We start from the raw sequence: 25,619 nt of genomic DNA, 5'->3' as shown, positions 1-25,619 counted from the left end.
TGTGCTTTTATGTCAATTTGGAAGGTTTAATTCTCAAGCTGACGTGGTCATTAGATTGCAAGCACAGGGGGAAAGTAGTTAGGTTTTATGTTCCTTTGCAGTTTGTTGGCTGAATGACAGTGTAGCACAGAAGTAGCTGCCATGTTTTGCCCTGGGTTAATGTTTTGAATAGAATGAAGTGTAACATCTAATTTGGATCTTGTAAAGGTCAGAGCACCCACTTTGACTTGGGAGTAAATGTGCTGTTGGCCATCTCTGCTGCGGTTTCTTTTTGGGAGACCATCAGAGTAAAAACCAAGCTGATGTGAGGTGAAATATCAGTTTTGACAGTTTTAACTTAAGTCCTCTATTTTAGAGATGAGACGTGAGAGAAAGCAAGTGTTTATCTTATGTGTTCTGTATATATGAATGCTAATTGCAGATCAAAGGGAACTTTCTTACCCCCAGACATGGAGCAAAGAGGCAAACTTAGCTTGTTTATTTGGCCAAAGGCTGTTTCTGTGCTCCAGGCCCACACACATCGCATTGCCTTGTCTTACAGTACATGCACGCCTGCACACAGCGTCTTGTATTTACTCATCGGGAAATCTTTTGTGAACAGCAATTTGAAGAGTTAGACCATCATCCAGTCTGCATAGCTACACATAAATTAATGGAGTAACATCCCTCTGTGGTGTATTGTAAAGTAGCTGTAAAGCCCAAGCTTGCTTCATGATGACAACATTAACATAGCATATAATGTACAGTCATGTTTTTCTGGTACGAGGTTTTCAATTGTAGGAAATATTAATATTATTATTACTATGAAATATAATAGAAATGGGTAGTTTTTACATTTTGCAGCCCTGATACATGAAAATTGAATAGAAACTACCACAACTGTTTCCAGGTAATTATTGTACTTCTGGGCATTTGGTTTAATCTATCATTACTAAAAATAAAAATTCATTGAAATAGACAGTTTTGTATTTTGCAGCCCTGTTTTATGGTTATTGCATAGAAGCTACCACAAATATTTCCAGGTAATGGTCCACATGATCAAATATATAATAATTGCATTATTACCTTCAAACAATGGAGATTTTTGGGGTTATGAAGTAATATTAATTCCAGTATTATAACAGAGTAATAGTGTTCTAATACTCATTAACCTATATTACCCTATTATTATGAGGCTACTGCTGCATTAATGTCACTGTTTTTTTTTTTTTTAAATTCCAAATACTGTAAATATCAGACTTTCTTGTAATTCTTGAGCAGTGGTTCTCCAGGCTTTCTGAAGCTCTTTCAAAGTTTTCCTTTGGACATTGGCTGCTTTTTCACTCATTTTCAGTCCAGTCCTTGTACCTGACCATTTTCAGAGGAACTTTTTTGCTTGTTAACACTGACCTATGAATCACGGAAGCATGAAAACGGCACCTAACTCAAGGGATGAGAGATGAACCAGTGTTGTGTCTACACATAACAGAATCCTTAGTGAAGGACCAATTTATAATTGTCTTTAGGCACTTTGTTAGTAGCAGCTTGTCACAAATGTATGTCATTTGTTCTCATTTCTTTAGTTGAATCTATGAAAAAAGATAACACAGTTTGCCAGCATAAAATAGTATTTTTGCACAAACAAGGTGATTCCCAAAGAGCCATTAGCAGAAAACGTGGCATATCTCTGCAAGTGTGTCCTTAATCTTTTGAGGATATTTGATAAGTGGAGGACAAAAGAAGAAGTGGCTGGCCAAAAAACTGTCTACAGCAGATTAACATTATCTAAAAGTCATGTCCTTAAGAAATGGGGGAGGGGGGACAGGCAGAAAAGGCTGGGGTATGCCAAATTACACAAGGAATGGACTGAAAATTGGTGGCAACCGGTCGTATGGAGCGATGAATCCGAATTTGAAATTTTTGGTTGAAATTGTACAGAGGGAGGTTTGGGCCAGCCAAGCAGGCGACTGGGGCGACTGTTTGTTGTGATTTGGTGCTTTATAAATAAAATTGAATTGAACATGTAAAAAAGAGCTTTTGAATGTGATTCAAGAAGCCTAGAGACCTAATAAAGGGTAGTTCAAGGCTTTTGCATATATCTACACAAATACAGGAAAGCAGGAAAGAAGCAGGAAAAAACCAGGAAATTCTTATGCTTGAGTCATGCCAAATTATAAGACAGGCTAAAATGCAGATGGAATAATAGTCATGTACATTTAAACTGATACATCTTCATGCTTCTCTTTTGCAAACTTGCAGTCTTTGAAATTGAGCGTTCAGTTTATCTGTTCCACATGTTTACCACTGAAAATGGAATATGCATCTATACTTTTTCCAAAACCCTGTAAGTTGTTTTGAAGCTGGTGACAAAATTAAAAGGTTGCACTGTAAATATTTACAAACAACAACCGGGTAATTTGTTTCACAGTGCCTGTTATATCATTTTTGGCAGTTTTCTACATGGAGACGATAAGAGTTCTCATTTTCTACATTTTAGGTTAAAACAGTTTCTCAGAGACTGTTTATTAGTATAAATAATAGTTGTTTTTTTTCTGTGAAGGAACTACCTTGTCTTCTGTTTCTCAAATAAATCTGTCCCAAACTGCTTGTGCTTGCTCAGGGGAGTGCGCTAAAACTGGATTTTAAATGAATATTTTGCTCTGTGTTGACACCAATTAGTTAGCAGAACATTCAGTAAGTGGAAAGTGAGAAATAATTCATTTGATCAGGGTCCCCTTTGGTTAGATGAAAATCTCTTTGGAACGACTCTCTTAAGGTTAACAAGGATGGCCCTTAGCAATCACTTCCAGGCACTGCAGCAGGGCACACACACACACACACACACACACACGCAATGCACACAGTGTAGAAGAGTTTATGTGCAGCTACTCAAAAGTCCCCTGTTGCTCTCTGCTCTCTAAGCACAGAGACACAAACGTACAGCAGCAGTTGATTTAGATTGTTTTCCACCCTCTTATAGATTTTGTCCTCAGACAGACATGTTTCTAAAGGCAGATGGCAGTGATGCGTATCTGAGTTTTTAGATTTGGCTGAAGGTATATTTTATGTGTACCCTTGTGTGTGCAGTCAGGTCTTAGTGTTGTATATTTCTTCCTCGGCGGTGCTGAAATGTTTTGACAGTGCGACTGGCCTCAACGTACACAGCTCAGTGGAAGAAATGTCAGGCTGTGAAAGACTAACTGCACTGTAGAACTGTGCATGCGTGTGACTGGTTGAATCTGCAAATAATGCATATGTAAGAGGCAAGTGTGTGTCTCTGCATGTTTTTGTTTTTTTTTTCTGTGTGTGCAACTTTCTCTAGCACCGTGCATATGCTGAGTTAGAAGAGCCAAATGATGTCTTAGTATTAACATGCCTCTTTTTCCTCTCTGCTCTCCGTTTGGGTTGATGAGGGTTTTTGGAAGGATGCAAAAGTGGGCGTGAAAAACACGGGGGGGGGGGGGGGGGGGGTACAGTAGTTTGGGAGTAGAGGTATTTTCTTTTAATTCTAATGTTATCCTTGTATCCTGTCCCATCCATCCATTCTATTCCACTTATCCTTTGCAGGGTTATGGGTGGGCTGGAGCCTATCCCAGCTGTCATTGGGCAAGAGGCAGGGTACACCCTGTACAGGTCGCCAGCCTGTCGCAGAGCTAACACAGACAGACAGACAACCATTCACACCTATGGGCAATTTAGAATCACCAATCAACCTAACCCCACTAACTGCCCACTGTCTTTGGACTGTGGGAGGAAACCAAAGTACCTGGAGAAAACCTATGCACTCTACACAGAAAGGCCCAGGCCAAGGTGGATTTGAACCAAGACCTTCTAGCTGTGAGGCAACAGTGCTAACCACCATGCCACTGTGCCACCCATCCATGTATCCTCTCTATAGCATATTGAGCTGATAAAATACAAAACAAAACAAAGAAAAATGTGAATAACTCCAAATTTAGAAGGGGGGAAGATGCATGCCCCCTAAGCTGGTCAAGAGGAGAATGGGCTGGTGAGTGAGAGTAAAAGATTGTCTGGTACAGCAGCTGCTTGGTTGCATAGACGGAAATGATGGGAGCAGGGGGCTAGAACAGCCAGCTGGAGAGAGCAGAGAGCAGGTCGGGGCGAGCAGTGGAGAGGACCAGGCATGCCGGCTGTCAGGCAATCTGCGCAAGCAACAGCGTCAGGTGTGTTACAAGATTCTTCTGGGAGGACTTGAGTTGGCACGAAAGAATACACAGCAGATATGGCTGAGGAAATAAAAAGAAACAGGCTATGTGTACACATGTCTGTCAGCATCTGTTATGTCTACATAACAGTAGTTATTTCAAGTGTGAGAGCATATGTTTCAATCCCCCTAATAACAGTCTTTCTGTAACACATGAGCAATCTCTCTTTTTTGCACTCCAGCCTCACTTCTGCAGTACATCACATGTATTAAACCTATCCATATATAAAGTTCTAGATGATAGTGTTTAAAAAAAAATGGAACCTGTCCACTGGAAGTGTCAGATCCTATACAGTGATATGTTGTACAAGAACACACCAGACTGTGTCTGGCTTTCTATGTGTGTGTGTGTGTGTGTGTGTTTGGACATAAGCCAAACAGGGATCCCAGCCAAAGAAGGAAGAGTTTAATACCGAGCGCATCTTAAAGGGAGGGTGAGGGATCAGCTCATCTGCCCACAGAGAGTGGCAGAGGTTAATGCAATCCCTTTAAGTGGACATAGAGCCGGTTAAGAGGCAATCAAGTGAGCAAGAGACTAAATAAGTTATCTATTAAAGCTCACTTTGATCATAGCCTTGCTTTCTTTAATCCATCATCAACTGACAAACATTTCACATAAAAATTTCAGGAGTTGAATTTCTGCTCCTCAATAGAGTGCTCTAATGTTGATGTGAGTTTTGATGTTTAAGCATGCAGTTTGTGTCTACAGCTTGTCTTTCCCTTTTCTAAACCCTGCAGATGGAATTGTTATTCACACTGTGATTCAAAGTCTCCTAACATCCATATCTTTGCTAATGAGTCTAGTGAGTCTGAAAAACAGCACAGTATGTTTTTTATGTTGTGTTATTGACTAATGCTTTTGGCTGCTATTAGGAATAAGAAAACCATGGAAAAGTTCATTTAATCTCATAACTGCATAGCTTTGATTTTTTTTATTTTTTTTATTTTGGTTTCTTTTTTTTTGTAAATGCGATGTGTAGCATTCACATGTATTTAAATATACAGAAGTAAGTCATAGGGAAGTAAGGCTACGTGCTGAACAACATGATAGATTGACTGTGTACAGCATTAGAGATCACTGTCTGATGGATTAGAAGTAGTGGCATTAAAACTGATGGGTGATGGAAATTATTTGTGATGCCTGGATTCACCCATCTTCCATCCTTCCCAGCTGATCCTATTAGTACATGGAAGCTTTAAATCATCCTGATTTTCTTGTTAGTGTAAGTGTGTGTAATAAACATATGTTTGCATGCATAAGAGTTCTGTTACCCACATGTCTAACATATTTATGCATATGTATGAATAGGTAAAACACAGCACAACCCCTGATCTAAAAGCTTATTTCTGTCAAAGACAGCATGTTTCTTCGCTCCTCCGTTGATCACTATGGTTACTAATTGGCTTACGGTGAATCTTAACAAGCTGTCTTTTTCATATTTGCCCGTTGCTTTTTTTGTGCTGTTTTTTTTCCCCAGCAGCCCAGCAGAGAGTCACTCTTTTTTCCATCTACTCATCCTTTGAAGGTTATTTTTATGTTTGACCTTGAGGAAAAGCTGACCTTTCTGAAATTAAAATTTAATAGCGCTTACATGTAGCCTGCTCCCCTTTTCTGCACTTCCACCCACACACTGCTCCCCTGCGCTCTCTCTATCCCTTACACACACACATGCACACACACACACACATACACTCTCAATCAGTCAAGACACAATCTGGACAGAATCAATACATGAAATGTAAGAGTAGCTCAGCTCAAACACCCTCTCCTCTCGATGTCACACTACATCAGGGGACCTCGCCTGATGGTCTGCTTACTGTTTTGGCAGGTGCTAGATCAACAGCCCTTTACCTGTCTTTATGTCACTGTTTACACTATGACTTAATACTCTGTCCTTAAAGGTGCAATATGTATGTTTTTAAAACAGACAAACATCTGCTAAACTTAACTGTCTGATAAAAGAATGCTTTTCATTCATAATGTCAGATATGTCTCCATAATGTAGTGGTTTACACATTTGTCTGACATACATCCTCGGATTGATCCTGGGAGGAGACGCAAATCCCTTTGGGGGTTATGTCAGGAAGGGCGGCCGATGACAAAAATCTACCAAATCAAACATGTGGAGTTACCACTCTGGTGACCCTTTGTGAATAAGGGTTAGCTGAAAGTAGCTTTTATTGTGTATTCAGATCATCCTAAAGAGAAAGGCAACAGCCTGCCTAATCTTGTAATACCACTCTGTACCCCAAGAGGCAGTAATGAGTCACTATAGCGTCCAGTTGTCCATTGGTCAAAAGTTGCTGATTCTTTGCCTGAACTAGTGTGCTTCACATTGCATTTTGTAATCTTACTTCATTTTGGAGTAAAAGTAAGATTACCCTTTTAAGTATTGTTGACTTCATCCTCCCTACTTGCCCAAGTATTAATGATTGGCAACAAAGACTGATCTGTGAAAGTGTTTTCTAACACCTGGAGGACCTGAAAAGAGTTTTTATACACTGTTTGGAACATTTTCTTCTGATCCGCTCACAGTGCCATGAAGCTCCCTTCGATTCTCATCTGCCACCAAGGAACCAAGATCAGTTAAAGCTTTGGTTAAAAATTTTCTTGGTTTCTTTGTTTCTTTAGAACCAACCTGCTTCTATAGACAAACATGGCATCAAATGAGTTATCCATTCACAGTTATCTTTTGTGCTTTACTAAGCTACACATTTAGCTAGATACTTACATATAATGTCTGTGTGCTCTACTTAACTGCTTTCCAATTTCTTACTTAATCTTTTCTGTTTCCAAAACATGTCCCTATCTACTTGCCTCTCTCCGTTTCTCTGAATCACAAAAACAAAGACTGATACTTTTAATTTAATGCATATAAGTATTCTTTTTTGCATTCCTAGATTTTTTTGCTTTGATTTTAACATGACATTTGGAAGTTAAAAAAAATGCTTCTTTTAGTAATTTGGGTGAACTGGTGAAAACGGTGGAAAATCCTGAAGTTCAGACTTAGCACTGCTTGCACAGTAAGCCTGTCTCACACCAAATTAATGAGAGTTGGCCACCCGGAATGTTACCTGAAACATTAGGTAAAGGCTTATCTGCTAAGCTAATGTTACCTATTTACACATCTGGTTACTTAGTGTCTGAAAATAAATTAATAAAAACAAAAAACTTCAATGTCCAGTTACCAGCCTGCATTTTTGCAAATTAAGCAAATTTGTTCTCAAGGCTTTCTGCCGGACAGATCCAGCGGTAAGTGATTACACGCTAATGTTGTCCTTAAGAAACGGGCAGGTGACAGGTGTTGTGGAGGCTGAAATTTATGGTGCCATTGAAAACTTTTTCTGATGATGTATCATGTTTTTCAACCCTAATAATATGATGTAATGGGCTAAATGTTACTGAGCCAACCTGTCAGCAGGTTTCTTTTGCCTGTCTGCTTTCCAGAAAAGGACTATAAGCCTAATGGACTAATCAAACTATAAATGTGGAAAACTATCTGTCAAGTATTTTAGTTAAGTTTTTTAAGATTTATAATTATCTGCTGAGGTTTTCTATGTATTTTTAATGTAGAGTGAATCCTGAGCAGAGCAGATGCTTCTGTTCTGACAAAACTTTAGTTAAGTCTGCTGTGTGCTGTATCCACAGTTGCTGCTAAACAGATACTGCAACACAAACCCGCCCACTTTACATGTCAGGATACATGACCAGGTTAGTCTCCCATCAAAACCAAACCTAGCAACCTGACACTACACCCACTCCATGCTTCTGCTGCTGCTGACCTACACAGCCAAAGATCGAATAGCTGTGCAGATTCCGCATTAGGATACGCCTCTATTCTGATTCAAAAATAAGAGCTTGTCGCTGAAAGGTAGAGTTTCAGTGTGGGATGTACCTTGCCTGGGTATATGCTTACAGAAAGAGCTTGGATGTAACTTGGCCCAACACTAAAGGGCCAGCATTTCAGTTCAAATTTAGCTGGTGGGGGGGAGGGGGCTGCCAAGGGATGAATTAGTGATGTGTTGGAAAGCTCCAGAGGAGAGGAGAATGGGGACTAGTAGATAAATAATGCCTACCATAGTACAGTAAACATTGCGTGAGTGGGTACATAGATGGGTGGATGCACTGTAGGTGTGGAAGCACAGTGTGTGCTGTGCTGTATAGTGCATACTTGTAAAAGCGTACAGCATATATTTACAGTGGCATTCGACAGCTTATTTCTTGCACCCACACAGCCAAACAAAAACACCTACATGTGCACTTCCCCCACCTGTCTGTGCTGCCTTGTTCAGCTCTCTTTCCTGTTGTGAGTCATCTGCCCAGTTGGAGCACACACACGTACGGGCAAACGCACATACTCACATACACGCAGGTGACAAATTCCAATAAAGCTCAGAGCAGTTTTCCAGTATGTGTGCACAGACTGTCTGACATTTGGTCTGTGCCCCAGGGGTTTCTGCACATCCATTCCACTCCAGCAAAGAGGCCTGTCACTGGACCCTCATCTCTCCTGCAGGTAGCCTCCCTGGAGCTCACCTGTTATCTGTCTCCCGTGCCTGAAGCTTTCCCCGGACTGCCCAGGGTGCCCCCTCTGTTGAATTACACACACACACAAGCACACATGCCAGTCTCGCCAGGCAGCGAAATAGGACAGGAGGCTGGGCTGGAGACACCTCTCCTGAGTCTAAGTGATGCCCTAGTTTCTCCTGCAGCCTACTTTTCTCCACTAGCACTCACATCCAGACAGCTACCTTCACCATAAACACAGACGCATCCTGACATGCTGACTGTTGTTAACTTATGCCAAAGTTGATTTAGGTTAACACTGCTATTCATGCAGTTTTTGGATTCTTGCATTTAATTTGTTTTAGAACAAGCTTTCACAAGCTTCTCTCATGCTTCTTTTTCATGAAAGGACCTGTCAAGTTGAGAAATGTTGTTATCTTAGACACACTGACCTGACAGCACATTGACCACCCTAAAGCAGATTTAGAAGCACCAGCCAGCTCTAGTTAGGTGCATTGACTGCCTCTCAGTCAGGCTTGGTCATAGATCCGTACAGTCGATGCTTCCGTTGTGTTGGACACTGATGAGAAGAGCCATGTTGGCCATGTTCACAGTCAATAAGTCAGGCGGCGTAAAACAGTATGTGATAAGCTCGGCCTGCAGCTAGCCAATATTCCTGGCCAGATAAACAATCTGACAGAAGCATCTTTGATTCAAGGAGGGATGAGCAGCAAATTGTGTGTATCAACTCCTGCTCTCCCCTGAATTCACATTCAGCGATGGAGTGAGATCGACCTTTGCTGGATATTCTTCTGTTGTTTGAAGTAAAAAATATATATTTTTACTATGTTTTCAACTCTGCAAAGTGTAGTTTAGAGGTTTAGAGTACATAGAGGAGAGTACCTCTGAAGTTGCAGCTCTCAAAAACTAGTCAAGTATGAATTACACTTAAATCAAATGGGTTGACTGCTCACCACTGATGATTTAGATTAGTGCTAAATGCTAACAGTGCTGGCCCTGCTACCCCAAATGGGTTTTGGTGCTGCTAATGGGTAATGTAGCCACGCTCAAATATAACCTGCCGCTGATGTTAATGTAACCCTTTTAACCGCAGCGACATGGCACTCTGTATGCTGCTCAGCATCGCAGCACTCACAAGGTCCCCATGACAACAGGCAACATCAAAGAACTGAGAATAAGAGCTGGCTGTGTTATTGAAATGGATGACAGTTGAGAAACAAATGTGTTTTTAGGGTGAGGAAATGACTGAATTACTGAGGAATACTCAAGAAGGTCTAAAATAAGACTATATTGAGACATATAGACAGTATACAGTGAGCCTGTGTGGACCATTTACATAATTCCCTCCCTTTCACACTAAATCACTCAATCTGTTTTAATTGATTGGCTAGACAGTAAATTAATCCAAAAAAGCCCCAAAACACCTCCATAGCATATTACAAGTTGTGTTGCAGGGAAAATGGATTCACCTGTGGAGTCTCATGGAAGCACAGACACAAACAGTAAAGCAGAGCTTAATTAATTTCCATCTCCTTTTGGGAAAAAGTTCAATAGTTCAATACTCAAGTCAATCGTTCTAGACCTGCTGCACCACCAGAGCCTCTGAGAGTCTTTTAAATTGACTTCGTTGGCACATGTGGCTTCCTATTGATGTGCTGACATTGAATTAGGTTGTAAAAATCTGGCAGTAGCTTTCTGGTATAGAGCCAGCGAAATAAAAAAAAAATAATTGTATCACCACTGAGTTCTATGTTGTTGCATTTCAGTCATGTGCAGTACAAGAAATGAAAAACAGCAACACCCACTGACAGTAACTGCTATAGGCAACTGCAGACCCGACCACAAACTCACACAGAAGCAAACAACAATGCTTTACAAGCACACAACCAAATGCACAAACACACATTCGCACTCGACAGCAGGAAACAGTCTGACCAAGTTAAACAAATGAAATCACTGTGACCTGAATGAGAGGCAGAGTAGAGCCGACATCCAGAAATGTACTATTCTCTCTCCCTCTTTCCATCAATTTATCTCCCCTCCCTCTGTCTCATTTGGTTTTTGTCTCTGTTGGGGTCACCCTCAAATCCCTCCCTTCCTTTTTGTTTCCTCTTCACTGATGTCTCTCTTTTCACATTTGCATTTCGCTGCACTCCCTTTCCCTTAATGTGTTTTTTTTTTTTTTTCCTGTCCTTTCATCTCTTTGATCTCTGTGTGAAATCTGTGCTGGAACCAGCCAGTCGGTCACCTTGCTGTAATGACGGCAGGCTCAACTGCAATCTGGAGATGACCCCTGAACTCTCAGGCTGTGACCTTTTCTCTCTCTCTCTCTCTCTCTCTCTCTCCTCCACCCCACCTCCAGCCTTATCTCACCACACAGTGTTGCTGCTTTTCATCTTTGAACATCAATACCAGCAGACGGTGAAGTATAGGAAGGGTTCAACTGAACTAGGAACAAGTGTTAGACAAAGAAAAAAATCTCTCAGAATTAGATAGGACTGAATACCATTAGATGTAATGACAGGCAACTTTTTCTATTTTAGACATGTTAAGCCAATGTCAACCTGCAAGCCTGCAGATAACATTGCCTGGCCTCATATCAAAACATGTCAAACCATGAGACCAGGTACATGAGAGTAAAAATAGGATGGCAACCTCCTTGCAACTAGGAAAAAGTCAGTTGTTGCCTGGTGATTGCACTGAATTAATTTACTGTCAGCTGATTGCAAGTACTTGCTGTGACCTCCTGGTTGCCTGGAAGTTGAGTATGCAGCAGTCTGAAACTCTTGGTGACCATCACAAGATGATTGCACAGGTCTCCTTGTGGGACTTGTGTCCAAACAATTGCAGTGTGAATCAGACTGGCTGCAATCACTCTTGAACACATTGGTGAAGGTTTGCAAATAATTCTATCTAATTTATAAACACAAACAGATTGCCAGCATGTTGCAATCAATCTGAGTCAATCTGCAGCAATAAGTGTAACTCGTCTATATCTCTTTTTCTATATCCGAAGGCAACAGGTTTGCAACCAACAGCAACAGTTTGTATGTAATTGCCAACTTGACCCCATTTAATCTCAGACTGATAGCTGACTGATAACAGACTGTCTCCCTGACACAAAGTTGCTTTGAAACTGTGCATGGGAGCAGATACGGTCCCCTGTCTTTGAAGCAACCATTTCAGAGCAACAAGGTCACAAGTCCATTGCACACAGTCATAATAATTTTGGTCGTTTTCCATAGTGTAACTGTAGCATAAAACAGTACTTTTTTGTCTTTCTTTTTTCCAAATTGTCTTTTTTTTTTTCATGACAGTCAGCACTACTGGAAATGAAAATACAACTTAAGTGTAAAAGTGACCTTTTGCCATCACCACCACATGTCCATTAACACAAATGAACAGACACACAGAGCCAAACAATACGAGAAACTGTATTTCCTTGGAGAGGGTCGCCTTTGCCACAGTGTACAAAGCCAGAGACAAAATGACCGACACCATAGTTGCCATTAAAAAGATTAAGGTTGGCTACAGGACTGAGGCTAAAGATGGTATAAAACGGATCGCTGTCAGAGAGATAAAACTGCTGCAGGAGCTGCATCATCCAAACATCATCGGCCTGTTGGATGCTTTCGGGCATAAATCAAACATCAGCCTGGTGTTTGATTTCATGGAAACAGACCTGGATGTTATCATCAAAGATACTAGCCTAGTCTTAACTCCAGCCAACATCAAAGCCTGCATCCTCGTGACTCTACAGGGATTAGAGTATATACACCAGCACTGGGTCCTACACAGTGACCTGAAGCCCAATAATCTGTTGTCAGATGGCAATGGGGTGTTGAAGTCAGCTGATTTTGGTTTGGCCAAATCTTTTGGCAGCCCTAGCAGAGTCTACACACATCAAGTGGTTACCAGGTGGTACCACTCACCTGAGCTCCTGTTCGGTGCCAGGACGTACGGTGTGGGTGTTGACATGTGGGCAGGGAGATGCATCTTGGCAGAGTTACTGCTTCAGGTCCCATTCCTTGCTGGAGACTCAGGTCTCAACCAGCTGACTATGATCTTTGTGGCTCTGGGAGCACCCACAGAAGAAACTTGGCCTGGTTTGAGTAGTCTACCATACTTTGTGTCCTTCAAAATATTTCCCGGCACACTGCTGGAACATATATTTAGTGCAGCTGGAGGTGTTATACTTGAGCTGATACAAGTAAGCTGCCACACAGTCCTCAGACAAAGTTGCTTGACACGCAGTCCGAGGACTATGTGGTAAGCAACTTTGGGGAGCAGACATGATGGAAAGGTCAAGTTCAGTGACTCCAAATTAGCACAGGTGAAGCCAAGCAAACAGTTATCAGCTACAGCTGCCTGTGTCACGACACCTGTCAATCAAGCCCCTCACTCCAGTATCCAGATGGATGTGTTATAAAATAAATAAATAAATCACCCCCAGTGGAGTTGTTATGAAAGAGGAAGCTATTTATATAAGCCAAAACTGTTTTTACACCAGGCTAAACTGGAGAGTTGGGTATTTTAATATGGGACTCTTTCATTATATAATTTCATAATTCTTTCATAATTTTTGCCATAAGGCAGTACACATATGTCTTTTTAGACTCTGGGAATTTCCACCCCTCTCAGTCAGTATTATAACTAAAAATTAAGCATGAAATGGAGGTCGCAGTCATGTTATTTCATGTACAGCTTTAAACTAATTGCTAACATCAGCACTGAAACATGGTTACAATGACAGTGTTAACGTCCTGATTTTGAGCACATAAAGTTTAATGTATTCACCATCTCAGTTGTATATTAATGGATTTTGCACTTCAGTATAGCTGAGTCCAACAGGGATGTAGACTCACCTGCCATTTCATTAGGTATACTTTGCTAGTACCAGGTTAAACCCCCTTTTACCTTCAGAACTGCCTTAATTCTTAATGGCATGGATTCAATAAGGTGCTGGAAACATTCCTCCGAGATTATGACTGATATTTTTTTTTTGACACAGTTGCTGCAGATTTGTCAGCTGATGCAAATCTCCTGTTCCACCACTTCCTCCATTGGATTGAGATCTGGTGACTGTGGAGGCCATTTCAGTACAGCTCTGTATAGTTCAGATTTGAGTTTGGTGACTTGTTATTCTGCTGGAAGCAGCCATTAGAAGATGAATACACGTGCCCCCCACACCATTACTCCACCACCCCCAACCTGAAGATGAGGTCCTGAAGGCAGGATGGTTTTATGTCATACCTTGAGGCGACTGTTGTTGTGACTTTATAAATAAAATTTAGTTGAATTGAACTGAATGTTGTTTATCCCAAATTCTGAACCTACAATCGAGACTCAACAGACCAGGCAACTTCCTATTAGGTTGAAGCAGTCTAGCCATTCTCTTTGATCAACAAGGCATTTTTCACCCTGAGAACTGCCACTCATTGGATATTTTCTCTTTATTGGAACATTGTCATTAACCCTAGAGATGGTTGTGTGGGAAAATCCCAACAGATCAACAGTTTTTGAAGTATTCAGACCAGTCCGTGTGGCACCAATAACCATACCACATTCAGTCATCTTTCTTCTCCATCCTGATGCTCAGTTTGAATTTCAGCAGGTTGTCTTAACCAGGTCTACATGACTAAATGCACTAAGTTGCTGTGATTGGTGTATTGGATATATTTGTTAGCAAGCAGTTGAGTGACAAGCGGGTGAGTGTATATTGTTGGGATTCTAAAGGTGTTGTATAATTTTATGTTTGCTGTGCCTCTTTTCTCAGGCACCTTCCTTACTTTAATGTTGCACACTCTTGGATACATAAAACAATGAAGTTGTGGAGGCTGCCTTGCCCACCCTGAGTTTGAACACAAACTAAAAGATGTGTCATGTATCCACCTAAATTCTATTTTGTTGCCGTCTTGCATTCAGTGGGAGAGATCGGTCTCAGCATTCGAATATTTCTCCAGAGATTTGTGTTTCAACCAAGCTTCATTTGTTCTTGTTTGAAGCTTAATTGAACAACATATCAAGGTAATTGTGCCCAAGTTCCTCAACCTCTCGCTTCCTCACCACCGCCACACTGACACACTGTTCAGTGTATCCAAGCTCACGGAGATAGATGGACTTCTCTTTCAATTATCAGCAGACATTACTGTTTTTTTTTTTTTTTTTTTAATCCATACAGCCATATCAGCCTTCCAAGGCTTTAAAGTATTTTAATGCTTGTAGATATGCCCATTATCATAAGTGTGTATATTACCAACTGCACACACAAAAAATGACCATATCACATAGATATGCAAGCACTACACGAATGTGTTAATCGAAGTACTATTGTTTTAGTGAATTTGGCAGTATGAGGGCAGTCAGTAGTGCAAGCTTTGGGACTCTCTCTATCTCAGATGTAATTCATATTTAAATGTTGTTATGCTCCTTCTCTTCTGGTAATTGTGTTTGCACTTCCTGGTTACTCTTGAAAGTGGATTCACTGAAGCGTTCTGTTGATAGCTGTCTGGTAATCACTAATTACAAAGACAGGCACATACACAGCCACACACTCTCATTCATACATACATCATGCTCACACATAAATGAGCAGAGCTTGTAACAGGGTCCCTGGCTATTATTCACAGACATCCTGGCAGATATGTGTACTCGCACTGCTTAATGGGACTCTTCTAAAGCATCTGTATCATTATATGAAAATTTCTGAAGCAATACTTAGAAGGATGAATTGGACTTGCTACTTAGTGTCATATATATATATATATATATATATATATATATATATATATATATATATATATATATATATATATATATATATATATATATATATAATTAGCAGTGTTGTGGTGCACAGATGAAGTTCCAGTGGAACAAGGACCAGTTGCTGATAACCACCTGTTAAAAACTATAAATACTTCAATTTAAACTTTAACTTTGTACCAACACATCACAGCATAAGTTATGAGCACAATGCTGACTCATCTTTGTCATTCAAATTGAGTATTGTTTTTTTAACACCTGATGAATGCAGGTACTGTTAACTCTCCTTTTAGTTCTCTTTTCAAGTCATCAATAAGACCTGTAAATTATAGGCTATCATCTAGCTGCTAATCTCCCATCATTTTGGATATCAAACATCTGGAAACTGTCTGCTAATTGCTGCTGAGCAGGAAGCATAGGTTTGGGGGTTTTTTAGAGCGCTTTCTGCTCTGTGGCCAGGAGGGATGTCACCAGAACTGATACTTATGGTATGATACTTATGGTACGTTTCAATACCAAAATTCTGAAAACATAACGGTACTTGTGTTTTTTGTTTTGTTTTGTTTTTTTAAGTACAGTAGATACGTAGGCAGCGGATGTACCGAGTAAGGATCGGCAAAGAAAAAAACTATACTCAGATACTAATCTGAGTATATATATATATACACTCAGATTAGTATCTGAGTATAGTTTATACTATACTAGAAATTATTATTGGATTAGATACCATTTGCAACAGTATTGATACAAACAGTGCCAGCTTCGTTGCATCCAGCTAGCACACAAGTTTACACAGTGCCGCTGTAGACATAGCCCATCCACTCACTAGCAGCTGAACATGTGTACTGTAACACAACAAACTTGGCAAAGATCCATAAAGAGAGACACCACAGTCTTTATAAAAAAAAAAAAATGTGGGGCCAGTAAAGTTCCCGCTTTAACAACACAAAGTATAAAATAGTTATCATAAACATTAACCTGGCCAACATGTTAATGTTAGCCGTTTAACTTAGCCACATTAGCCATCTGTTATAATTAAGGTAGCAGCTAAGGCTAATTAGTAAAATGACTGAATGTAAAATGACAACATTTGTGTCATTTTTCCCCAGAAAGTATTTTCCTAGATGTTGGTATCATGCTTGAAATTCTAGTATTGTGAAAACTCTTATGGCCAGTAAGGGTTTAATAAGTGCAGTTAGAGGAAGCCAAAATAGTTTTAGGCAGTAAAACCAAAACAGTGAACTGAAAGTCTCATTATATCTCTACAGAGCTGAGGAGAACAATGTGATACCTTTTTTAATAATGTACCTACCCCGAACCCTTTTATTTATTTATATATATATATATATATATATATATATATATATATATATATATATATATATATATATATAAAATGTGATACTATTAGGAAAAAGGATCATTATGCTTGGCTTCAAGATTGTTCTAGTTTCCAAAGCGCCAACATTTCTAGACCAGTATTTTACACAAAACAGTACACTATATCGTGATAGATGTGCAAATATAAACAGAGTGCTATGTCATAAGTAGCACACAGCAGAAAACAGAGGCTGAGAACCTCTTTTCTAAATTTTACTCTGGAGAATATGTGTTTTGTTTTTTGGTTTGTTTTTTGTTACCTAATAAAAGCTGAATATTCTCTTTTGCTGCAATAAAAATAAATGAAATAAAATAAACAACAATGCTGTGAGATGGTGATGGGATGAACTGCTGCACAGTGTCAAACTTTGTCTGTTCTAAGTCATAATGTAGGAAACTGGGTGTGTATTACAGAGAAATGGTAGCAATCCCTCAGGGTGATTCAGTGTACGATTGGTTGTGAAGTGAGTGATGATAATGACCTTTCCTCTGCATGCAGTGCAATGAGAGTAATTCCTTTCACTTTATCAATTTATCTGTGTTTCTTTCCTGCCTTCCCTTCTCATCACTTGGCAAATTTAAATGAGGAAGTAACTTATATCCCTACCTCACAGTGAGGCATATAGAAACTGGATTTTTCTATAAGCTCCAAATTATAGTGTCTTATGTGTGGAAATATAACACTGACTATGTTTTTGTTTTTGTAGTAGTTACAGTTTAAAAATGAGCCTTTAATTTGTCTGAGGAAAGAATGTAAAAGCAAAGGTGCAGAGTAATCCGGATTATGCTCAGAGGATTAATTGGATACAAAGACACAGGCGGGAGCAGGGCACAGGTGGAAATGGTGAACAACAGCAGGACAGCTTGAGGGTGGGTCAGATAATCACAAATCAGGGAAAAGAACAGGAAGAATCACAAGAGGAAACTAAACTTCAAAGTAAAACAAGCACTAACAAATACTAGGACATGAAAACTTGGACTGAAAAGATGACGTATTTAGTGCAGATGGCACTGGCTGCCCTCCATGTCAGTCATTAGGGAATGAAATAATACAATATATGACCAATTAAAGTTGGAGCTGAAATTCTGTCACAAGATGAGGTTATATTTACATAGTAAATACAAAGAAAGTCCTTTCTGTTACTACAATGTAGAGGTTCATTTCACTCATACATAAAGCTGCTTCCTAATATAGATAATATATAATAAATGATGCTTAACATGAGGGAAATCACAGTAAATGCAATAAAATCTTTAAGATATAATAACCATAAGGCAACTCAGGAGCTGTCGTGGCCTTTCATAGTATCCTGTTTTGTTTTTTGTTGTTGTTGTTTTGGACAGTTGCTTTAAACAAGGTCATTGCTGCAATTAACTTGCCATTCAAAGAGCAGTTATTCACACTTGACTTGTGTTTCCACTGAACTCATGCTTCGGGCATTTATATGTGTTATATTCATAACCTCACCATTTATTTCCCTGGAATATAGCTCGAGTTTTGATGCTGCATTTTATAAACAGTGTACTTGTCATAGGATTATGAAGGTGCCCTTTGCAAAGAAAATATCATCATCCTTAGAAAGAACATCTATTTTTAACTTCCTTGTCTTTCTTAATAAGCACTTTTGTGAAGCAGCCATTCCTGCATAGATCTTAGTCAAGCCACACAAATCAGAATCACAACTGGATTTCATGTCTGTGTTGATCTCTCAAGCAGTCTTGAGCCACTGCTTTTTTTTTTCTTTTTCTTCAGATGTTGCTAAGAAAATGGGAAATAGGTGCAGCAGTTCCTTGAAACATGTAAACATACATGAAAATACAGTATATAAGGCAAAATCAGAGTCTGTACAATTCTAACAAGTTTGAAAGCAAATATTTGGTATGACAAACTTTATTCTTCAACACAGCCTGAACTCTCTTAGGTTTCCTTCTTGTCATTTCTTTAAGTAGTCTTCAGGCTTCTTGAAAGACATTCAAAGCCCTAATGTTGAAGTCTGGGCTCTGCAGAGGCCAATCCATGACTGAGTGTGTTCCATTTTGTGCTTTTTCTACCCAGGTATGCTTTTACTGCATTGGCAGTGTGTTTGGGATCATTGTCATATTGAAAAATGAAGCCATTGTGAATCAGATGTTTTTCAGATGCTATTGCATGGTGTATCAAAATCTGACCAATCATAATTTGATTGAATCATTTTTGAAATATCCACAAAACCGCTGGCTGAAGTGCAGCCCCAAACCATAAAAGAGCCTCCACCATGTTTTAAAGATGGCCGTAGACACTCACTGTACCCTCTCGCCTGACCTCCTCCATACATGCTGATGATAATGTGAACCAGAAATTTTCAGATTTGGATTCATTTAATTCAATTAAATTTTATTTGTATAGCGCCAAATCACAACAACAGTTGCTGGTGCAAAAATGCGTTTTTATACCTATCAAACAATGTTATCTGGCTTTTTTCACAGATTCAACTAAAGAAAGAGGGGGGAAAATGTGTTTTTGTGAAAGATGGCTAGTAACAAAGTGCCAAAAGATACAATTTAAAATTGTTTCTTTGCTAAGTTGTCTGTTAAGTGTAGACACAACACTGATTCATCCCTTGAATTGGATGCCTTTTTGTAATTGGATGATCCATCCATCAGTGTTAAGTGGCTTGACAAACAAAAAGAACACTCCTGTGAAAATGGTCAGGTACAAGACCCGGACTGAAAATGACTGAAAAAGCAGCCAGTGTCCAAAGAAACATTGAAAGACTTTCAGAAAGCCTGGAGAACTATTGCTCCAGAGCACTTTAAAAATTACAAATTCTGTCTCCTTGGAAGCAAAATGTAAAGAAATGTGAGGTGGCTTGAGACTTTTGCACAGTACTTTATCTAACCCTGTGTGTATTAACAGTGACATTATATGGATCTCGATCTTTCTGTTGACTCATTTTTCTCTTAGCTGTACTCATACTCTGTTCCCCTTCTGTATCTATCTACCTGGGTTGTTCCTCCCCCTCCTTATTTCTTGCTTTCCTGCAGTGACATTTGTGGGGGTGATTATAGATGGTTGTCCCATCCCTGAAGAGCCATGTGTCATCAGAGTTACTTCCATCTGAGTGACTGGCCATGAAGTGTCAGATGAGGGGACAGATGGATGGATGGTTGAGGGTTAGAGGCCTATAGAGACAATCTTTCACTCTGTTGAACCCCAAAGTGCTAAGCTTCATTGGCCTGTGACAGGTTTCCCAATAAAAAAGGAAGTCTACTACCACTTAGAGATATTTTTTATGAGGCATCATCATTTACGGACACTGTTGTAATACAAGCGTTTTTCATAGTGAAGTTTGTCTGCGAATGTGAATTGTTAAATTTGATGTATTAACTCTCTTTCCCATGCATTCTTTATTGATACCATGAAACTGAATATATTAATAGAACAGCAGTTTGATCATATTTTGTGTCACACATTTGAGAGATATAAACTGTAAACAAAGTATTTGCAATGTTAAAAATGGATAATAGTTCACTTTTATCATTTATCAGTGTTTTCTGAAGTCATATTTAAATATACCCTTTATTTTATAAAGTAAAGTTGTTTTGAGATTGAGGAAAGGAGTTATTAAGATTATTAATGTATTACAGTAATAATCAATGCAGTCAACTAATCTATTAACAAATGTAATTTCATCTCTGTTTTTTGTGCTTTTATTGTTTTTAACATACTTTTTATTGGTAATTTATTGATAGATCATTTGATATATTATTTTAATGCAGTAATTTTTTTTTACAACCAGGCAGTGGTTAGCACTGTTACCTCACAGCAGTGTGGATCCTGGGTTAGAACCTGCAGGCAGGCGTTTTCTCTGTGCATGCGTGGGCTCTCACCGGGTACTCCAGCTTTCGTCCTTTCAGTCCAAAAGCATACTTGTTAGGTTATTGGTGATTCTAATCTGGCTGTAGGTTCCAACGTGAGTGTGAGTGGTTTTCTGTCTCTGTGCGTTAACCCTGTGATGTGTACCCCACCTCTTCCCTTATGCCAGCTGGGATAGACGTCAGCCCCCCCTGCAACCCTGAATTCGATAACCAGTTAAGAAAATGGACTGGACGATGAGCAACATCAATCGGCTGGTTTTTTGATTGTTTGTTTTATACATTTTGGTTAAAGATATGCTTTTCATGATTTTCATTGTTCCATAATAATTAATGATGATGTTTCAAATGAAATGCTTATATTTGCTATATGTTTAATCTCCTAATGGGAAACCATTCAAGAAGCTTTGTGCTTTATGATTCTCGCCTTGCTGTATGTAGAAATCATGTAATTGGTTGTAAGGGTGATTTCCACTCTTACACCCAATTACAGCTAGAGTAGAATTATTCAATTTCTTCTAATTGTATGGATATAACTTATGTCAGTGCGTCTTTAAGTGGAAGCCCAACTCACTGCTTTATATTTCCCAGTCTTTCTCTGTCACTTTGCCACTTTCTTTGTCCCCTTTTTCTTCCTATCATATAACATATAAATACGATTGACACAGTGATTAAAGCACGTAGATGAAATAATTTTATGTATCGCAAATTAAAAACAAGGTTAGCTGTTTATTTATTTTAGCCTGACTTGTCCACTAAATTAATCTCAAGCTTCTGGTGCATGTAGTTTACACAGACAATAAACCCCCAGTCATTGGAATCATGTTTTACAAAGCATATGTTAATATAAATTTTTATAATCAGTAATTGTTTAATGCTGTCTCTTGGTTATTGTTACTTTCAGAAATAGCTTTATGCTATACATTTGAGTTTTATCAGGTATTTACGGGCTGTGAGCTGTGGCTCATTGACCTGACATGGCACGGAGTGACATCATCACAAATCTTAGTGTCTGTCAGTCCTGAGACCATCTCTGATAATCCATCCATCACACATACCTTCACAAGAGCACTCAGTTCCACTCAATAAGCTCTCATCCAACCTCATAGGCTTTAATAATCCAGAGAGAACTGGTCCTCTTATCATGCGACGTGACAATCCCGACCAAGAACTGACCTTCCCACCTGACCTAGATGTTTCATGTGCGTGCATGTGCAGATCCCACGTGCACACCATAATTATTTGTGCACACAGAAAACCCATCATTCTGTGTGTTTGTGCGCATGTGTGAGTGTGGTATGAGCCAGAGAGGAAGGCAGGGGCTGATGGAGAGATCAGACAGCTTTCTGAGTGCACGGCATCTGCTGAGAAAATATCACTTCCTCTCACTGCTTATCCATCTTTTTCTTTTCTGAGAGAAATTTACCTCCACCTCATGGCCCAACTTCAACATCATCTTTCACAGTCAGAAACGAACCCAGCCTTCAAAGAGGAAGAATTTGCAACTAGCTTATTACAAGCACACACAAGCATATGCATTCCCTCATACTATTTATTAAAGCTTTTTCTTTCTTTAATGTGTGCAAACCCAGCTTTATTTCAGTTGCATATATAGTAGCCGATGATGGTATCATCAGAGACAGACCAGCTTGACTAAATGGGAGCAGCAAATTGACTATAGTATTAGGAGTGAGGGGCCTCTATCAGGAAATCTAATAGGATCCCATTAAAGAAAGCTTGCAGATGAATATGATTAGGTTTTCTTTCTTCCTAATGGGAACATCTTCTGAAGAGGGGAGGAGATGAAATGTTGTGTAGTGATAGGGCCTTTGTACCACTGATGGGATTGTTATTGCCTAATTTGGGTAGAAAGGCCATTAAAGTTCTCAGAAGGGACGATAAATGTTCTCTGTAAGTATACTCTCAGTTATGGCTGTGGACCTTCACTGTGTGTGGGCAGTGCTTTACTTTGTAGATGCAAAAACATCCCTTCACTTAAATGGCTTCATAGGCTTGTTTTGCAGAAATCTGTGACTAATGAGCATGAGGTTTCATCTTCAATTTCATCTCCCCTCTCTAAAATAAACTGAGAGGGTTTTGTGTGTGTTTGGGGTTAATGTGCGCACATGTATTGCCCCTCTGCGTTTCTTACTCGGACCAACAGACTGCAACAGAAGTGCCTCATTAGATTATAAAATGACTATCATAAGCACAACATTTTAAGGAGATTATTGTTCATTTTAGAAGAGCCTCCCATGTACTGTTCACAAGTCCTCAAGTAACAACTAGTGCTATTGTGTGTGAGATCTATCAAAGTGGACTGTTGTGATGAGCTCTATTCAGCTACATTTTGCAGATTATTTGTCTTGGACATGCTTTAAAGGAATTGACAGGGTTCCTGTGGCTCCTTATTGGTATTTCTACACAGACTGTCTCATTTTAGTAAGTTGACATGTGAAAACATTTGTGTATGTATATGACTAGCAGCAAAAATAATAATAATAATTTGCTGTAACATAAGAAGTAGTACACTCACTGGTCACTTTATTAGGTACACCTTGCTAGAACTGGGTTGGATGCTCTTTTGCCTTCAGAACTGCTTTAATTATTCATGGCATAGATTCAACAAGGTGCTGGAAACATTCTACAGAGATTTTTATCCATATTAAAATGATAGCATCACACAGTTGTTGTAGATTTGTTGGCTGAACATCCATGATGCAAATCTCCTTCTCCACTGCATCCAAAGATGCTTTATTGGATTAAGCCCTGGTGACTGTGGAGACCGTTTGAGTACAGAGAACTCATTGTCATGTTCAAGAAACCAGTTTGAGATGATTTGAGCTTTGTTGCATGACACATTATCCTGCTGGAAGGAGCTGTTAGAAGATGGGTACATTGTGGTCATAAAGGGGTAGACATGGTCAGCAACAATACTCAGGTAAGCTATGTGTGCCAAGAAACTATCCACCACATCATTACACCACCATCACCTGCCGGAACCATTGTTACACGGCAGAATGGATTCAGTTCAGTTCAAGCATAGCATAGTTTCTATGCCATATGTCAGAACAAAATCCAATGTGTGGTTAAGGTGGTCGGTGGGTTTATTTACATTTTGAGAGAAGCCAAAGGAATCTAATAATAGATTAAATGCAGTGTTAAGGCTGTCATTTCCAGCATCTATATGAATTTTAAAATCACCCATTAAAATTATTTAATCTGAACTGAGCACTAAATCAGATAAAAAGCCTGAGAAATCAGACAAAAACTCTCAGTAAGGACCAGATGGACAGGTTTTTGAATTTTCCAGTTAGGGTGGACAAGGCTAAGAGTCAGGTTTTTAACCCCTTAACTGGCAGCAAAAAAAACACCTGACAAAAACTACATAACACCTTCTGGTTATTATTGGCTCTGAAAAACCCACTTCATAGCCTATTAATCGGCTGCGTCTGGTCCGCGGGCCGAATGAAGTGCATTTATATGGCAGGCTAGACCCGCCCATTTTGACTGACACCTCATTCGGCCAATAATGTTAAGAAATGGGTTTCCCAGAGCCAATAATACTCAGAGGGCGTCACGTAGCTTTGTCAGGTGATTTGGTGCAGCCAGTTACATGATTGGCCGAATGACGTGTCAATAAAAATGGGAGGGTCTAGCCTGCCATATAAAAGAGACTACAAACGGCCCGTCACCGGGCCCTTGCCAGTTAAGGGGCTACATGAATTACAACTCTGTCTGGGTCTATGGTTGATTAATAAGCTGGAGTGGAAGATTGCTGCTACTCCTCCTCCTCGTCCTGTGCTTTGAGCATTCTCACCAGGTACTTCTTCCAATCTTCTATTGTCCAGTTTTGGATAAGTGTGAATTGTAACCTCAGTTTCCTGTTTTTAGTCGATGAGAGTAGCTTTGAGTGTGGTCTTCTGCTTCAAGGTTTGACATGTTGTGTGTTCAGAGATGCTCTTCCGCATACCTTGGTTGTAACAAGTGGTTATTTGAGTTACCATTACCTTCTATCCCTGTCTGTCATGAAGGAGACCAGAGTTTGATTTCCCAATAGGGAGGCAAACTTTTGATGTTAAGATTTCCATTGAGAGTGACCAGGATGGACAAAGTTAGAAACGAGTATATCAGAGGGACAGCTCAGGTTAAGCAGTTTGGAGGAAGACCACAGAGAAAATTCATGGCTGTAGTGGTGTGAGAGAAGAAGACGCTGGGGAGGGGTGAAATGAAGGAAGATGATCCGTTGTGGTGACCCCCTAAAAGGAATAGCCAAACGAAGAAAAAAGAGTTGCCTTCCTATCAGATCAAAGCAGTCTGACAACCTTCTGTGACCTCTGGCATCAACATGGCATTTTTGCCCAAAGCTTAAAACACCTTTCTCCCCCTTTCTTCTGATGCTCACCTTAAACTTCAGTTTGACAAGGTTGTCTTAACCATGTCTTCATGCCTAAATGCATTTAATTGCTTCCATATGATTGCCTGATTAGATATTTACATTAATGAGCAGTTGAGCAGATGTATCTAATAAAGTGCTATAAATAAATAAAGCATAAATTAGTTTGACCAACAAAATTTTAGAAGTAAAGGAACTCATGGAGGGGGAAAAAAGACAAAATTATGTTCTTCTCATAAGCTGTGTTTCAAATTGCTCCAGAGCAAATTTGCTTATAAAAAGTACTGTTGGGTGGTTTAATTAGAAAGTATGGTGACACTGGAGCTGTCAAATGAATATGTTCTTTGTACGGCAGGTAAATATATATGCAAAGCAAAATGTGCTCAAAATGAATTATTTTTGTGTGTATGTCATACATTAATGTGATTCCATTGCTGCACAGGAATAGCTTGACTTGCCATTCCATTTATTTGCGCTTTACCACAAATGTT

General features: G+C 39.5%; 1 protein-coding gene and 1 pseudogene across 3 annotated transcripts in view; both read left to right on the top strand.

Annotated features, from left to right (window-relative positions):
- The window catches only part of kcnd3 (potassium voltage-gated channel, Shal-related subfamily, member 3), a 111,158-nt gene that overhangs the window by 64,156 nt on the left and 21,383 nt on the right, over positions 1-25,619 (top strand). The window lies entirely within an intron of this gene.
- LOC115782630 (cyclin-dependent kinase 7-like) lies at positions 12,114-13,961 on the top strand (annotated as a pseudogene).

The sequence above is a fragment of the Archocentrus centrarchus genome, chromosome 7 (assembly GCF_007364275.1).
Source record: "Archocentrus centrarchus isolate MPI-CPG fArcCen1 chromosome 7, fArcCen1, whole genome shotgun sequence".
NCBI classification, from domain to species: Eukaryota; Metazoa; Chordata; class Actinopteri; order Cichliformes; family Cichlidae; genus Archocentrus; species Archocentrus centrarchus.
Note: the sequence above shows the minus strand (reverse complement) of the source record. Positions and strands in the feature narration are given on the sequence as shown.